Source organism: Hyperolius riggenbachi, chromosome 8, assembly GCF_040937935.1.
Source record: "Hyperolius riggenbachi isolate aHypRig1 chromosome 8, aHypRig1.pri, whole genome shotgun sequence".
Classification (NCBI taxonomy): domain Eukaryota; kingdom Metazoa; phylum Chordata; class Amphibia; order Anura; family Hyperoliidae; genus Hyperolius; species Hyperolius riggenbachi.
Genome location: NC_090653.1, coordinates 254,492,834 through 254,510,475, shown reverse-complemented (window position 1 = coordinate 254,510,475; position 17,642 = coordinate 254,492,834). Strand labels below are relative to the sequence as shown.

At 49.0% G+C, this 17,642-nt stretch overlaps 1 long non-coding RNA gene across 1 annotated transcript in view; it reads left to right on the top strand.

Annotated features, from left to right (window-relative positions):
- Positions 1-17,050, top strand: part of LOC137528522 (uncharacterized) — a 49,926-nt gene extending 32,876 nt beyond the window's left edge. Inside the window, exon 2 of the long non-coding RNA XR_011023420.1 lies at positions 16,844-17,050. This is a non-coding gene — a long non-coding RNA (uncharacterized lncRNA). The remainder of the gene's footprint in view (positions 1-16,843) is intronic.
- The last annotated feature ends 592 nt before the right edge of the window (positions 17,051-17,642 follow it).

The window sequence follows — 17,642 nt, the reverse complement described above, 5'->3', positions numbered from 1 at the left end:
AACGCAACGTCCCACTGTGAAAGAGCCCTAAATGTTTCAACCAAAAATTTTCAATATTCAAATTTTTTTTATAAAAATCATTGATGGTATAAAAAGTTAATTATTTTTTTTTTTTCGATCAGAAATCAAAATCCATTACATTTTGAGAATTTCCAATGTTTTGATCTAGCTGCCATCTTGGAAAATAGTGTATGGTGGATTGGTTTGATTTTTCAACCAACATTTTCAACCAAGGAAATTGATTGACTTTAAAAGTTCCAAAAGTGCCATTGACTATCATACTTTTGATAAGGTAATTCAGAAAATAACGTATTGTTCCACAGCATTAAAGTGGACCTGAACTCTTGTACCGGACAGAAGGAAAACATAGAGCAATGCACCCTGTATGTATTTAGAGAGAAGAGCCTGTCTAATTTCCTCTCTTCTGTGTCTAATCACAAGTTGTAATTTGATCTCTCAGCTATGTCAGCTGGCTGCCTTGGAAAAGCAGCTAATTGGAAAACACAGGATGTTAACAATGTGCCTGCTTCCATGAAAGCAGGAAGTAGACACACTGCAGATGTATTGCAGGATTGGTATCAGCTGTAACAAAGAAATGTTTTCTTTTTGGGCCGCATCCGCAGAAATTTCCCCGCACGGCTTATGGGATTCGGCAATTGTTTGTATCTATGACAAAATCTTTCCCTATGACACTGCGTGCGCTCAGCTCACGTAGATAGGTGCACTGTGTACAACAGGTAGGTAAGTATATGCAGTAATGGGTATTACAATGTGCACCTGTCACACATACAGGTGGCCACTGAATGTGCTAGGCCTGGCAGTGGCACACACACAGTATGAATTAGCAAGGCTGTCTATGCAACACAAGTGTCAGTGGGACACACAGAAAAAAAAATGGATCACAAGAACAAGATTAGCTCTCAAAAGAGCTGTTGTGGGGTGCTATTTTAGCAATAACAATCAGCAAGGAGCAAGCTAACAAGCCTACAAGAGCCTAACTAATCTTTCCCTATGAGAGTCTGCAGCAGCAGCAGCTGTTCTTTCTCTATTTACTGCAGGCACACAAGTGAGTAAAATGGCCGGCGATGCCTGCCTTTTATAAGGGGGGGGGGGGGGGGAGTGGCTCCAGGAGGGAGTGTAGCCTGATTGGCTACAATGTGCATGCTGACTGTGAAGTACAGGGTCAAAGTTGACTCTAATGGTGCATTATGGGCACGAACCAAACTTCTGGAAAAGTTCACGTTCTCTGGCGAATGCTATCCACCAAAGTTTCGCCGGGAACCGTTTGCCCGCGAACCGTTCGCGCCATCTCCACAAGGAAAGAGGCAGGTGGGGGGGGGGGCACTGGGCTGCATAAAAGGGAGTGAATAATTGCAGAACTTGAGGGCCTGGAGGAGGTATTGACTGCACTTAAAGCGGACCCAAACCAAACATTTTTTTAATTAAAAATATTTAGTTGCACCACTCTGACACATACAAATATAAATAAACACTCCTTCAAGCCTATGAGCATTTCAGTGCATGCTTTTCACCCTTCTCTTTTCATAGCTAGGGTTATAAAGGTGGCAGCCATTAGCAATTCCTCCATTGCCGGACACCATCTACTCCACCAGTTTGCCGGAAAAATCCCGGCAATTTTGAAAGGAATGGAGGGGTTCCTCCAATAAATGTCAAATATTTTATATTTGTCATCATGCAGCTGAAAAAAGGCTGCTATTTATTATTATAATTTCGAAAAGAGATTTATTTTTGAAATCTTGTATTTTTAATTTGGGTCCACTTTAAAGGGAACATCCAAGGAAAAAAAAAACAAAGATTCACTTACCTGTGGCTTCCTCCAGCCCGTGGCAGCCATCCTGTGCCCTTGCCACAGCTCCGAAGGCTCCCGGTCTTCTCCCCTGGCGCTGTAGTATGTTTATAGACGGCGGTTTCACCACCTAACAGTCTCCTAGCGGCGATCGACGCTGGGAGGCTGAAGGCGGAGTGGAGCTCGACATACCAAGCGGAGATGTGCGCACATTAGTGCGCATTCTCCTGCAAAACATGCCCCCAGGACTGCACACCGATCAGCGTTAGGTGGTCCTCGGTAGTGTTGGGCGAACAGTGTTCGCCACCAGTGGCGTAGCTAAGGAGCTGTGGGCCCCGATGCAAGTTTTACAATGGGGCCCCCCATGCACTCTATACATAGCAATTGAAACGGCGCACTAAAAGCTGCCAATGGCAACTACAATGTCAGAGGTGCAAGAAGGAGATGGAGAATAGTTTGTTAATGATTACCCCTATTCAAAGTATATATATAAATGATTATTATGAGCACAGGACCAATATAGAGCTAAAACTGTAGTTGAGGGAGGGCCATTCGGGGCCCCTCTGGCCCAAGGGCCCCGATGCGGTCGCTACCGCTGCACCCCCTATTGCTACGCCCCTGTTCGCCACTGTTCGGGTTCTGCAGAACATCACCCTGTTCGGGTGATGTTCGAGTTCGGCCGAACACCTGATGGTGTTCGGCCAAACCGTTCGGCCACATGGCCGAACTAAGAGCGCATGGCCGAACGTTCCCCGAACGTTCGGCTAGCACTGTGATTGGCCGAACGGGTCACGTGGTTCGGACCCGAACGCGCTCTGATTGGCCGAACTGTCATGTGGTTCGGGTAAATAAATACCCGAACCACGTCATATCTCCGCCATTTGTCTGTGGGTTTAGCTTTGGGTAGGCAGGCAGGGTAGTTCGCGCTCCAGCCACGCTAGCCAGGGTCCCCCCAGTCATTGTGTCGCTGCTGGGAATAGTAGTACACCGCTCGCTCAGCCACACTATATAGCATTCTGTTTACTGCCACTCTGTGTACCTCGCTCAGCCACACTATATAGCATTCTGTTTACTGCCACTCTGTGTCTGCTGGGAATAGTAGTACACCGCTCGCTCAGCCACACTATATAGCATTCTGTTTACTGCCACTCTGTGTACCTCGCTCAGCCACACTATATAGCATTCTGTTTACTGCCACTCTGTGTCTGCTGGGAATAGTAGTACACCGCTCACCCGCCACTGTATAGCATTGTGCTCTGTGTCGCTGCTGGGAATAGTGGTACACCGCTCACCCGCCACTGTATAGCATTGTGCTCTGTGTCGCTGCTGGGAATAGTGGTACACCGCTCAGCCACACTATATAGCATTCTGTTTACTGTTCTGTGTCTGCTGGGAATAGTAGTACACCGCTCGCTCAGCCACACTATATAGCATTCTGTTTACTGCCACTCTGTGTACCTCGCTCAGCCACACTATATAGCATTCTGTTTACTGCCACTCTGTGTCTGCTGGGAATAGTAGTACACCGCTCACCCGCCACTGTATAGCATTGTGCTCTGTGTCGCTGCTGGGAATAGTGGTACACCGCTCACCCGCCACTGTATAGCATTGTGCTCTGTGTCGCTGCTGGGAATAGTGGTACACCGCTCAGCCACACTATATAGCATTCTGTTTACTGTTCTGTGTCTGCTGGGAATAGTAGTACACCGCTCGCTCAGCCACACTATATAGCATTCTGTTTACTGCCACTCTGTGTACCTCGCTCAGCCACACTATATAGCATTCTGTTTACTGCCACTCTGTGTCTGCTGGGAATAGTAGTACACTGCTCGCTCAGCCACACTATATAGCATTCTGTTTACTGCCACTCTGTGTACCTCGCTCAGCCACACTATATAGCATTCTGTTTACTGCTACTCTGTGTCTGCTGGGAACAGTAGTACACCGCTCGCTCAGCCACACTATATAGCATTCTGTTTACTGCCACTCTGTGTACCTCGCTCAGCCACAGTATATAGCATTGTGTTTACTGCCACTTTGTGTCTGCTGGGAATAGTAGTACACCGCTCGCTCAGCCACACTATATAGCATTGTGTTTACTGCCACTCTGTGTACCTTGCTCAGCCACACTATATAGCATTGTGTTTACTGCCACTCTGTGTCTGCTGGGAACAGTAGTACACCGCTCACCCGCCACTGTATAGCATTGTGCTCTGTGTCGCTGCTGGGAATAGTGGTACACCGCTCACCCACCACTGTATAGCATTTCTGTACTGCCACTGTACTGCTGCCAGTCAGCGTGTACTTTAAGGATAAGTGAAATGAGGAAGAAATCCGGTGAAAGAGGGAGGGGCAAGGGAAAAGGTGTTTCCCCTGACGGTTCACGTACAGGCCACAGGGGAGCACCCAAGAAAACCCACTCAATACCGCCCATGTTGTCCAGGACAACAACCCTCACAAATCCAAAAGAACAGGACCAGATAATTACTTGGATGACCTCTCAAGCGTCCAGCAGTGGGTTAAGCAGCACCAGCACATCACGCACGAGGTCCGAGTCCTCAGCCAGTTACAAGGAGCCAGTGGGCACAAAGCTGACACAACCAGCAGCGACACCACGCACACAACTGCCAGATAACCAGTCCGATTAATTACCTCAGGACACAATGGGGTATTCGCAGGAGCTATTCCCAGCCCAACAAACTTCCACCTTTCAAAGGTCAATGGAGGAACAGCCAGAAATGTTGTGCCCGGATTCACAACCATTAACTGTGGGAAATGCACCGCGCACTGAAATACAAGGCGAGTCCGAGGAGGACTCGGAAACCCAAATCCCAGAGCAAGTTGGGCAGGAGGGGTTGCAATTGCAGGAGGTCGGCCGACAAGATCTGGAAGACGACGTTGGAGTGAGCTGCGCAGAGGTTGATCTGGGGAGCTCTACTCCACGGCGGCGGCCCCCCACAATGACATATGACGAGTTTCAGGAGATGGAAGAGGAGGGTATGGAGAATTTGGACAGAGACCCAGATTTTGTTTGTGAACGAGAACATCGCAGTCGTAGCAGCAGCACAGATGAGTCTGTTGAAGAACCCACTGCTGCACGAGTTTGCCTTGTGCCACAAGGTAGGCGGCGCGCAATTTCAGGCACCACAAGCGGGGAAGTTCAAGTGAGAGGCAAAAGAGACGCAAACAGAAATCGCCAGCAAGGCAGGTGCTCCAAAGTCTGGGCTTTCTTTGAAGACTGCACTGAGGATGGTACTATGGCGATTTGCAAGGTGTGCAAGACCCGCCTGAGCAGGGGGAAAAGTATTAACAACCTCTCCACCACCAGCATGAGCCGCCACATGCTATCCAAACATCCCACTCTGTGGGCAAACGCGGCAGGACAGGGTACCAGCAACACTGCCTCCCTTGGGGTCACCAGACTCACCACCAGACCCGCCTCAGCAGCAGCAGTAGCCCAGCCATTGCGTGGTTCACAACATTCACAAACATCAGACGCTGACACTGTCTCTTTCCGGAGTAGTGCTCTTGAGGTCTCCCAGTGTTCATCAAACACAACAACCAACAGCCCTTCAGTGTGCAGCCCTACGATTCAGTTGTCTGTCTCGGAGATGTTTGATCGCAAGAGGAAATTGCCAGCAAATGACCCCCGGGCCGTGGCAGTAACAGCCAGCATAGCCAAGCTCCTGGCCTGCGAAATGCTGCCATATCGAGTGGTGGAGACAAACAGCTTCAAGGGCATGATGTCAGTGGCCATCCCACGTTACGTGGTTCCCAGCCGCTACCACTTTGCGCGCTCTGCAGTGCCTGAGTTGCATGAGCACGTGGTCAGCAAAATAACCCGAAGCTTGAAGAATGCCGTTGCCTGCAAGGTTCACCTCACCACTGACACCTGGACGAGTGCGTTCGGCCAGGGTCGATACATCTCCCTTACCGCGCACTGGGTGAACCTTGTGGAGCCTGGCAGCGATTCCTCACCTGCTACGGCGCGGGTGTTGCCCACGCCGCAAACAGCTGCACCGCCGTCCCTCCCACTGGATAACAACAGCAGCACCTACCTCTCTGACTCCTTCTCCTCCAACGCATCTCAAAGCTGTACCTCATCCGGAAACGCTAACCCAGCAGCAGTAGGATCGTGGAAGCAGTGCAGCACAGCTGTTGGCATGCGTCAGCAAGCGTTGCTGAAGCTGATCTGCCTTGGGGATAAGCAGCACACAGGGGAGGAAATTTGGAGGGGAATAAAGGAACAGACGGATTTGTGGCTGGCACAGCTGGACCTGAAACCGGGCATGGTTGTGTGTGATAATGGGAGTAATCTCATTCGCGCTTTAAGGTTGGCTAAGCTGACACACATCCCTTGCCTGGCGCACGTGATGAACCTAGTAGTTCAGCGGTTCCTGAGGACATACCCAGGCGTGGCCGATCTTCTGTTGAAGGTGCGACGAGTGGCCAAACATTGCAGAAATTCCAGTACTGCTTCGGGGGCACTCGCCAAGATGCAGGAGCGCTTTAATCTCCCCCACCATCGCTTGCTGTGTGATGTCCCTACGCGCTGGAATTCTGCGCTGCACATGCTAGCCCGCTTTTGCGAGCAGAAGAGTGCAGTGGTCCAGTACATGACGGCGCAGTACCGAGGCGCATACGGACAGCTGCCAAGCTTCTGTGGATCCGATTGGGCCAACATGTTGGACCTCTGGCAAGTCCTCCAAAATTTTGAGCAATCCACGTTGCTTGTGAGCAGTGACAAATCTTCAGTCAGCATTACCATACCACTGCTGTGTTTACTGAAGAGGTCAATGTTGAAAATCAAGGAAACAGCTGTCATGATGCAACTGGGGGAATCTGAAGGAGAAAACGATCAGCGTGATGGTACCAACATCAGGCCATCCGCATCAGGAAACGCTGGCCCCAGCAGCTATGACGAAGAAGAGGAGGAGGAACAGCTGGAGTTGGAGCAGGAATTTCCTGCCACCACTGACGAGGGCTAGAGCGGTGCACGTTGGACTTCCACAATTCAGCGCGAATGGTCAGCAGAAGCAGACCAGGAAGAAGGTGACTACTATGATGCATCACAACAACTATCACAACGCTCACAAGAGGATGATGAGGATTCTGGCAGGACTCTGGCACACATGGCTCAATTCATGCTAGACTGCATTGAACGCGACCCATGCATTGTGCGCATTCTGGACAACACCAATTACTGGGTTTATACCCTTCTGGATCCACGGTGCAAACACAATGTTCCAAAACTGCTTGAAGAAAGAGTCAGACAGGTCAAAATGGAAGAATACCAGCAGGCCCTTGTGGAGACTTTAGAGAGGAGATTGACATCCTCCCCCTCCTCTAGCCAGTTGTACGCCAAAAGACTGACTTCCGCAAACCCAGGACGACCAGGAGGGCAGCAAACAACACAAGCCGCAGCTAGTGCCCAAAAGGGAATGGTATCGGCAGTGTCCTTGGAGTGGGAAAATTTTATGACACCCATGCAGCAGCAGCCCACAGAACAGGAAGCGTGCAGATCCACCTCCAACACCGATCGCCTGGAGAAGATGGTCAAGGACTACATGTCAAATGGCGTAGCTGTGTTGAACAATCCATCTGCACCCTTCAACTATTGGGTATCGAAGCTAGACACCTGGCACGAACTGGCAATGTACGCAATAGAGGTGCTGGCTTGCCCGGCAGCCAGCGTTATGTCGGAACGCTGTTTCAGTGCTGCCGGAGGCATCGTCACAGATCGGCGTATCCGCCTCTCCACAGAAAATGCAGACCGTCTGACTCAAATTAAAATGAATCAATCCTGGATTGGAAACGACTACGCAACACTCCTGGACCCCAACCAAGTAACATGAACAATGACCATCTGTGATGGGTTAGCGTTTCCGGTCCCTGTTTATTGAACCTCTCATCTTTATTACATTTATGACTGCATGGCGGCAAAAAGCATTGCTATATCCGCACGCTATTTGTCCTCATGCAAGGCCTGGGATGCTGTGTCTCAAAAAGCGTGGCCTTCTCCTCCTGCGGCTCCTCCTGTTCCCTCACGTGTGCTGCTGCTGCTGCTGCTGCTGGGTTAGCGTTTCCGGTCCCTGTTTATTGAACCTCTCATCTTTATTACATTTATGACTGCATGGCGGCAAAAAGCATTGCTATATCCGCACGCTATTTGTCCTCATGCAAGGCCTGGGATGCTGTGTCTCAAAAAGCGTGGCATTCTCCTCCTGCGCCTCCTCCTGTTCCATCACGTGTGCTGCTGCTGCTGCTGCTGGGTTAGCGTTTCCTGTCCCTGTTTATTGAACCTCTCATCTTTATTACATTTATGACTGCATGGCGGCAAAAAGCATTGCTATATCTGCACGCTATTTGTCCTCATGCAAGGCCTGGGATGCTGTGTCTCAAAAAGCGTGGCATTCTCCTCCTGCGCCTCCTCCTGTTCCACCACGTGTGCTGCTGCTGCTGCTGCTGGGTTAGCGTTTCCGGTCCCTGTTTATTGAACCTCTCATCTTTATTACATTTATGACTGCATGGCGGCAAAAAAGCATTGCTATATCCACACGCTATTTGTCCTCATGCAAGGCCTGGGATGCTGTGTCTCAAAAAGCGTGGCATTCTCCTCCTGCGCCTCCTCCTGTTCCATCACGTGTGCTGCTGCTGCTGCTGCTGGGTTAGCGTTTCCTGTCCCTGTTTATTGAACCTCTCATCTTTATTACATTTATGACTGCATGGCGGCAAAAAGCATTGCTATATCCGCACGCTATTTGTCCTCATGCAAGGCCTGGGATGCTGTGTCTCAAAAAGCGTGGCATTCTCCTCCTGCGCCTCCTCCTGTTCCATCACGTGTGCTGCTGCTGCTGGGTTAGCGTTTCCGGTCCCTGTTTATTGAACCTCTCATCTTTATTACATTTATGACTGCATGGCGGCAAAAAGCATTGCTATATCCGCACGCTATTTGTCTTCATGCAAGGCCTGGGATGCTGTGTCTCAAAAAGCGTGGCATTCTCCTCCTGCGCCTTCTCCTGTTCCATCACGTGTGCTGCTGCTGCTGCTGCTGGGTTAGCGTTTCCGGTCCCTGTTTATTGAACCTCTCATCTTTATTACATTTATGACTGCATGGCGGCAAAAAGCATTGCTATATCCGCACGCTATTTGTCCTCAGGCAAGGCCTGGGATGCTGTGTCTCAAAAAACGTGGCATTCTCCTCCTGCGCCTCCTCCTGTTCCACTACGTGTGCTGCTGCTGCTGCTGCTGCTGCTGGGTTAGCGTTTCCGGTCCCTGTTTATTGAACCTCTCATCTTTATTACATTTATGACTGCATGGCGGCAAAAAGCATTGCTATATCCGCACGCTATTTGTCCTCATGCAAGGCCTGGGATGCTGTGTCTCAAAAAGCGTGGCATTCTCCTCCTGCGCCTCCTCCTGTTCCATCACGTGTGCTGCTGCTGCTGGGTTAGCGTTTCCGGTCCCTGTTTATTGAACCTCTCATCTTTATTACATTTATGACTGCATGGCGGCAAAAAGCATTGCTATATCCGCACGCTATTTGTCCTCATGCAAGGCCTGGGATGTTGTGTCTCAAAAAGCGTGGCCTTCTCCTCCTGCGGCTCCTCCTGTTCCCTCACGTGTGCTGTTGCTGCTGGGTTAGCGTTTCCGGTCCCTGTTTATTGAACCTCTCATCTTTATTACATTTATGACTGCATGGCGGCAAAAAGCATTGCTATATCCGCACGCTATTTGTCCTCATGCAAGGCCTGGGATGCTGTGTCTCAAAAAGCGTGGCATTCTCCTCCTGCGCCTCCTCCTGTTCCACCACGCGTGCTGCTGGGTTAGCGTTTCCGGTCCCTGTTTATTAAACCTCTCATCTTTATTACATTTATGACTGCATGGCGGCAAAAAGCATTGCTATATCCGCACGCTATTTGTCTTCATGCAAGGCCTGGGATGCTGTGTCTCAAAAAGTGTGGCATTCTCCTCCTGCACCTCCTCCTGTTCCATCACGTGTGCTGCTGCTGCTGCTGCTGGGTTAGCGTTTCCGGTCCCTGTTTATTGAACCTCTCATCTTTATTACATTTATGACTGCATGGCGGCAAAAAGCATTGCTATATCCGCACGCTATTTGTCCTCATGCAAGGCCTGGGATGTTGTGTCTCAAAAAGCGTGGCCTTCTCCTCCTGCGGCTCCTCCTGTTCCCTCACGTGTGCTGTTGCTGCTGCTGCTGGGTTAGCGTTTCCGGTCCCTGTTTATTGAACCTCTCATCTTTATTACATTTATGACTGCATGGCGGCAAAAAGCATTGCTATATCCGCACGCTTCTTGTCCTCATGCAAGGCCTGGGATGCTGTGTCTCAAAAAGCGTGGCCTTCTCCACATGCGCCTCCTCCTGTTCCATCACGTGTGCTGCTGCTGCCGGGTTAGCGTTTCCGGTCCCTGTTTATTGAACCTCTCATCTTTATTACATTTATGTCTGCATGGCGGCAAAAAGCATTGCTATCCGCACGCTTCTTGTCCTCATGCAAGGCCTGGGTTGTGTCTCAAAGCGTGGCCTTCTCCTCCTGCGCCGCCCTCCTCCTGTTCCATCACGTGTGCTGCTGCTGGGTTAGCGTTACGGTTACCGGTCCCTTTTCCTGGAACCTCTTCTCTGTATTACATTTATGACTGCATGGCGACAAAAAGCATGTTACCTGTGCAAAGAAACATGACATTTTCCGAATTTAAAAGACAGTTTTTCCTTTGAAACTTTACAATCAATTTTCTCAAAAACTATAAGCTCTTTTTCAAATATTTTTTCCCTCTTGTACCCACTCCCAAGGTGCACATACTCTGCAAATTTGGGGTATGTAGCATGTAAGGAAGCTTTACAAAGTACGAAAGTTCGGGTCCCCATTGATTTCCATTATGTTCGGAGTTCGGCGTGAACACCCGAACATCGCAGCGATGTTCGGCGAACGTTCGCGAACCCGAACATCTAGGTGTTCGCCCAACACTAGTCCTCGGGCTGCCGCCGCATGCACGTCCATCAGCGTGACGCGGTTGGCAATAGGTTAAACACTCGGCCAATGTAAATGGATGGGACAGATTTCACAGTAGCGATTGCGATTAGGCAAATCACAATTGCAGGACTTGCAGCATTTTGCGAGCGTTTGCACTTCAATGTAAAGTATTGAAGTGCTGGCAAATCGCTCATGAATTGCTACACATAGTGATTTGTGTGCGGTTTTAAATTACTGCAAACTGTAAAAAAATTATAATGATTTAAAAGGACCAATCAGAATTAAAATCACTAATCGCAAATCGCTGTCATAATCGCTGGCAAAAGCTTACACTTTTAAAATTGCTACCAAAATCGTCAGAAACCGCTCAAGAAATCGCTTGATGAAAACCTGTAACTAAAAAAAGTTCCCCTGGGGGTGCTCACCTCGGGTGGGGGAAACCTCTGGATCCAGTCGAGGCTTCCCCCATCCTCCTGTGTCCCACGGCGGTCTCACTAAGTCACTATGCCCCTCCGAATAGCAGGGATGTAAATAATTACCTCCCCAGCTCCAGCGCAGGCGCAGTATCGGCTCTCCGCTCGGAGATAGGCAGAAATAGCTGATCGTTGTCGGTCCTCTCTAGTGCACAGAAGCAAGTCTCCTGCGCCTGCGTAGTAGAGCGGACCCGACAAAGATCAACTATTTCCGCCTATCTCCGTGCTGAGAACCTCAACAACGCCACCTGCTGGAGCCAGGGAAGGCTTGTCGGGGGAGGATTCCGGGATGGTTCGGGGGAGCCAGCGCTGGACTGCCTGCAGCTACAGGGATGGGGGAAGCCTCATTAGGACCCTGAGGCTTCCTCCTCCCGAGGTGAGTACTCCCCAGTACCCACCAGGGGATGATTTTTTTTTTACAGAGTCTCTTTAAAAAATGCTACTTAAAACGCTAGCGATTGCACTAGCGATTTGCGATTTGTAGTGGGTTCCAAGCCACTAGGAGCGCTTTTCTGAGCGTTTTGTGATTTGAAAAGCTCTTGCTAATGTCTATTGGTGAGATCCCACTTGAGTGATATGATTTTATAAAAATCCCCCATTACATTGCATTAGCAAGAGCTTTTTCAAATCGCTAGCGCTTAGAAAAGGCTGCTAGTGGGTTTGAAATCTCAAAGATGCTAGCATTTTTTAGGGCATTTTGCAATTGCAAGTGGGTCCCAGGCTAAAAAAACCTACTTGTTTAACAAGAAAAACGCACCTTTTGTTTGATAAAAGTTGAGTTCAGATTGGCCGTGGTTGCTGTACTCTGCTTTATTACATAAAGGCCACAGACCCGCCTGATAGCTGTTTACAGATATCTCCCATGATCCTTTGTGCAAGAGAAGTGTGGCTCTTAGAAAAGGTCACTAATTAGTTAGGCTGTGTCGTCTCAGCACCTTTAATTGGCTGCTATTTGTCGGGGAGATCACAGGTTCTGCACAGCAGCCCATGAATATTTCAGAAGGGAAGGACAGAGCTCGGGTTGCTGTCAGAGTAGAGATCGCACTGTTGCCCGGCAACAGTCATTCCATTCGCCACGCTGCAAGTGATACGTACAACGAACAGGCTCTGTTTTACACCGTGGGCTGACAGGCTTGTGTTTATTCACGTGGTGGAGGTGTGAGGAGGACAGCCGAGCCCTGACCACGTTACATCCAATCTGATACAGGCGGAGGACAATCGCGGGGTTGTTGAACAGACAGTAACTATGTAAGGTCTGGTGCACACCAAGAGTGCTTCTGAGCGCTTTTTAAAACGCGTGCATTTCAAAAAGCGCTTGGTTAACGTATTTGAATGGAAGGAATCACACCAGAGCGATGTGATTTTCTCCCAAATGCAAACGCGGGTCCTGCAGCATTTTTGCAGATTTCTGTGGCGATTTAGCCGCAATGTTAAGTATAGGAAAGTGGAAAATCGCTCTGAAAAGCGCTAGTCAGAGCAATTTTCCAAGAGTTTTTTGTTACAGAAGCTGTTCATTTACAGCTCTACTGTAACAAAATATAAAAAACGCTCCAAAAATCACTAGGCATGATTAGAAAATTGCTAGGCACATGCCTAGAATCGGCATAAAAATCACTTCAAAAAGCACTAAGCGTTTGCAATTAAAAATCAGAATCGCTTTTATTTCACCAAGCACGACTGGGTCGTGCCCGGAATTGGGCTTGGCACATGAAATACAGGGCATATACATAGAGACATAGACATCGCTTCGACACATAAACATGTACATAACCATATACATAAACCACACTTTCCATAACTAAGTGGGTTACAGGCTGAAAGTCTAAGGGGGGAGAGCATGAGCAGAGTTCATAGAGTTCAGCGAATTTACCACTGAGGGGAAGAAGCTGTTTTTGTGTCTGGTGGTCTTTGCAGAGATGGACCGATACCTCAGGTACCTCCGCCCCAAGGGGAGCTGATTGAAGAACCGGTGGCCAGGGGGAGAGGGATCCTTGGCAATCTTCAGTGCTCTGGAGCGTAGTCTGGCATTGTAGAGGAAGTCTAGGGCAGGGAGTGAGTTCCCGATGATCCTTTCCGCTGACCTGATGACCCTCTGTAGTTTGCGTCTGTCGCTTTCAGTGGAGCCAGCATACCAGACAAGGATGGAAGAACAGAGGACGGATTCGATGGTTGCGGTATAGAAGCTTGTCAGGAGTTTTTGGGACATGCCAAACTTCTTCAGTTGGCGGAGGAAGTAAAGCCTCTGCTGGGCTTTCCTCTGGGTGGAGACAGTGTTTGCCTTCCACTTCAGGGTGTTGGAGATGGTGGTGCCCAGGAGGCGGACACAGGGCACTTTTTCCACCAGCATCCCCCCAATGTGCAGTGGAGGTGTGGTGGAGGCATGCTTCCTAAAGTCCATGATAATCTCAACGGTTTTTGCATTGTTCAGGACCAGCTTGTTTTCCCTGCACCAGTGGCAAATCCTGTCCACCTGATGGCGGTATTCTTGTTCGTCGTCGTTGGAGATCAGGCCGACTATGGTGGTGTCGTCTGCAAATTTGATTACCTTGACAGAATCTGCCGAGGATCTGCAATTGTTCGTGTACAGGGAGAACAGGAATGGTGACAAGACGCAGCCTTGTGGGGCCCCTGTGTTGGTGGTCCTTGGTTGCGAGGAGGTGGAGCCCAGCTTGACAACCTGCGATCTGTTTATGAGGAAGTCCTTGATCCATAGTTGAAGTGTGGGGTGGACCCCGAGCTCAGCCAGATTCCCTTGTAGTATTTGGGGGCTGATGGTGTTAAATGCCGAGCTGAAGTCGAGGAGGAGGACTCTGGCATATGAATTTAGTTTGTCAAGGTGGTTGTTGACAAGCTCCAGACAGATGTTAATGGCATCATCAGTCGACCTATTCGCCCTATAAGCAAATTGATACGGGTCTAGCTGGGCTTCCGTTTTGTGTTTAACCTCCCTGCCGTTATAAAAAATTGCTGCGCACGGCAGGGAGGGTGTTTTTTGGCTTTTTTTTTTTTTTTGTAGCATGTAGCTAGCCTAGCGCTAGCTACATGCTTCCCCCCTCCCTGCGGCGTCCCCCCGAATGCGCCGATCGCCGCCGGCGCATTTACCCATCCGGAAATCCCATTCTGAACGGGATTTCCAGGAGGGCTCGTGACGTCAGAGGGAGTCCCGAACCACCCCTCGACGCTGCCTGGCACTGATTGGCCAGGCAGCGCACGGGTCTCGGGGGGGGGGGGCACCCTCTGATGCGGTGGGTTGCGGCAAAACGGCGCGGAGCGGCAGCGATCGTAAGTTACACGCAGCTAGCAAAGTGCTAGCTGCGTGTAACAAAAAAAAAATTATGCAAATCGGCCCAGCAGGGCCTGAGGAATCCTCCGCGGCAGGTTACCCCGAGCTGAGCTCGGGATAACCGGCAGGGAGGTTAAAGGGAAGGTTCAGGGAGGGTGGGTAAAAAATAAAAATCAAATTCCACTTACCTGGGGCTTCCTCCAGCCCGTGGCAGGCAGGAGGTGCCCTCGCCGCCGCTCCGCAGGCTCCCGGTGGTCTCCGGTGGCCGACCCGACCTGGCCAGGCCGGCTGCCAGGTCGGGCTCTTCTGCGCTCCAAGGCCCGGAACTTCTGCGTCCCACGCCGGCGCTCTGACGTCATCGGACGTCCTCCGGGCTCTACTGCGCAGGCGCAGAACTACTGCGCATGCACAGTAGAGCCCGGAGGACGTCCGATGACGTCAGAGCGCCGGCGTGGGACGCAGAAGTTCCGGGCCTTGGAGCGCAGAAGAGCCCGACCTGGCAGCCGGCCTGGCCAGGTCGGGTCGGCCACCGGAGACCACCGGGAGCCTGCGGAGCGGCGGCGAGGGCACCTCCTGCCTGCCACGGGCTGGAGGAAGCCCCAGGTAAGTGGAATTTGATTTTTATTTTTTACCCACCTTCCCTGAACCTTTCCTTTAAGGAGCTGCAGGACTGCTTTTTCAAAAGATTTCATTATGACCGATGTGAGGGCAACAGGCCTGAAGTTGTTAAGGTCGGACGCGCCTTACTTTTTGGGAACAGGGATGATGGTGGACCTCTTGAAGCACGCCGGTACTTTGCCACTCTCTAGGGACTTGTTGAAGATGGAGGAAAGGATAGGAGCAAGTTGCTGTGCGCACGTTTTCAGGCAGGCTGGCGACACTCCGTCGGGGCCTGAGGCTTTCCTGGCATTTAGTTTAGACAGGTGGCACGCCATGTCTGACTCATTTACGGCCGGAGGAGGCGAGTTTTGGCATGGTGACGTGAAGGTAGCCCGTAGCTTCGGAAACCCCTCGGGAGCCTCCTTTTCCTTGAACCTGCAGTAGAGGCCGCTGAGGTTTTCTGCTAGCTCAGTGCTGGTAGGTGCGTTTTGTGGGGGGAGCTTGTAATTGGTGGCAGCCTTAAGCCCTCGCCAAGCTAGCGCTTTTTGGTGTGCACTGGGCCTAAATAACTGTTTTACCTCCCACATTGGTGCTACCGCTGAGTGAAGCGTCAGATAAACATTTTTGAAATGTCCCCCGACCAACAGGTATCTTCATGTGAGACGAAAATTGTTATGCAAAAATTTTGCAAAGCATCGAAATTCACAATTAGGCATCATAATCATAATGTGAAATTTCTGAGAAAATCGTAATTAATTTCGCATGTAATAGTAGCATTTAAAATTTCATGTAATTTTTCGTGTAATTTTCGTGAAATTTTGCATAGTTTCATGCCGACTTTAGAGGTTAACAGCAAAGCCCCCATATTTGCTATTGCTACCAAAATTGCTACATATGTTAAGCAGAATAGGGGGTATAAGTCACAAAAATATTTTTTTTTTTTAAAAGACCTTGTAGTTTTTGAGAAACTCGATTTTAAAAATGCCAAGAAAATTGGTTTTTAAACTGTCATTTTTCTAAGTTTAAAAAACTATTTTTTACTTCCATTTTTAAAAATGAGTTTCTCAAACACTACAAGGTCTTTTTGCAAAATTCTTTTTGTGACTAATTAATAATTCCTTTTTTTGTATAGCGCCTTTCTCCTGTCGGACTCAAAGCGCTTGCGAGGCAGCCACTAGAGTGCACTCAGTAGGCAGTAGCAGTGTTAGGGAGACTTGCCCAATGAACTCCTTACTGAATAGGTGCTGGCTTACCCCCTATTCTCTCTAACATATGTAGCAATTTGGTGTCAATAGCAGGTATGGGGACTTTTCTATTCAATGCTAAAGTCGGCACGAAATTATGGAAAATTTCACGAAATGTTATGCGAAATTACGAATGACTACATGAAATCAATTGAATTTGCAAATCGTAATTATGTATAAGCGTAATTGCCAAAATGTATGCGAAATTGATTTATTAAAATCGTAATTTGATGATTACGATCATTATTCAGTATTCAACTCATTAATCTCTTTCTCCTCTCCACCGTCCTGCTCCTGATCCGTCCCGTTGGCTCAGGGAGACCTTTCAGGAATCCCTCCCCTCACCTTTGAAAATCCTAGATTTGCGCTAATAACATTTCCCTGTTTAGTATTAGTGTCTGTTTCTCCATCCTGAAGATGCTTCCTCTCTCTTCCTTTCCTGACAGGAAGTGGATACATTCTGCCCATGGAAAAGAGGATGAAAGAAATAAGAACCTTCATTTGTAGGATGGAGAAGTTGGCATCCCGAAGCAAGTAAAAAGGGCGCTGGAGACGGCCTGGTAAAACCCGCAACGCTATAGGCAGCAATGTTAAATAGCCACTTATAGTCGCTATTTAGACATTTGTAAGCGCTAATAAACCCCTATAGCTGCTATTCGTAGTTTTTATTTAAAAATATTGGGGGTTAGGAGGTGGTAGGAATGTACGTGTGTGTTGGGGGGTTACGGTTATTAAGGTTACGCGCCATGGGGGGGTTTTAAAGTGGACCTAAACTCTTGCACAAATATTTAGAGTTTAGTCCATGTCATTTCCCCTCATCTGTTCCTAATCCCCACTGTAATTTAACCACTTAATGACAAGCTGACTTATAAAAACGTCCTGCTAGAGCCTCTTAATGGCTCCAGAACGTTTTTATAAGTCAGACAGTGCTGATGCCGCTGTGCACATGCGCGTGTGCACGTGCGTGCTCCCACACATGCACGTGCATCCCCGTGCATGTGCACGTGAAAATAGTGGGAAAAAAAACCCCTCCTAGAAAAAATACACCTTTATTTCCAAATACTATATTGTCACCATTCTTTGTACTAGGGACATAATTAAAATCTTGTGATAACCAGAACAAATAGGCAGATACAATGTGTAGGTTTTATGCACAGTAGCAGTGTTTATATTAAAACTATAGGGATTAGTTTTTTTTCCCTTGTATTTCCCTTTAAAATGCATACAAAATAAAGGAATTACTGA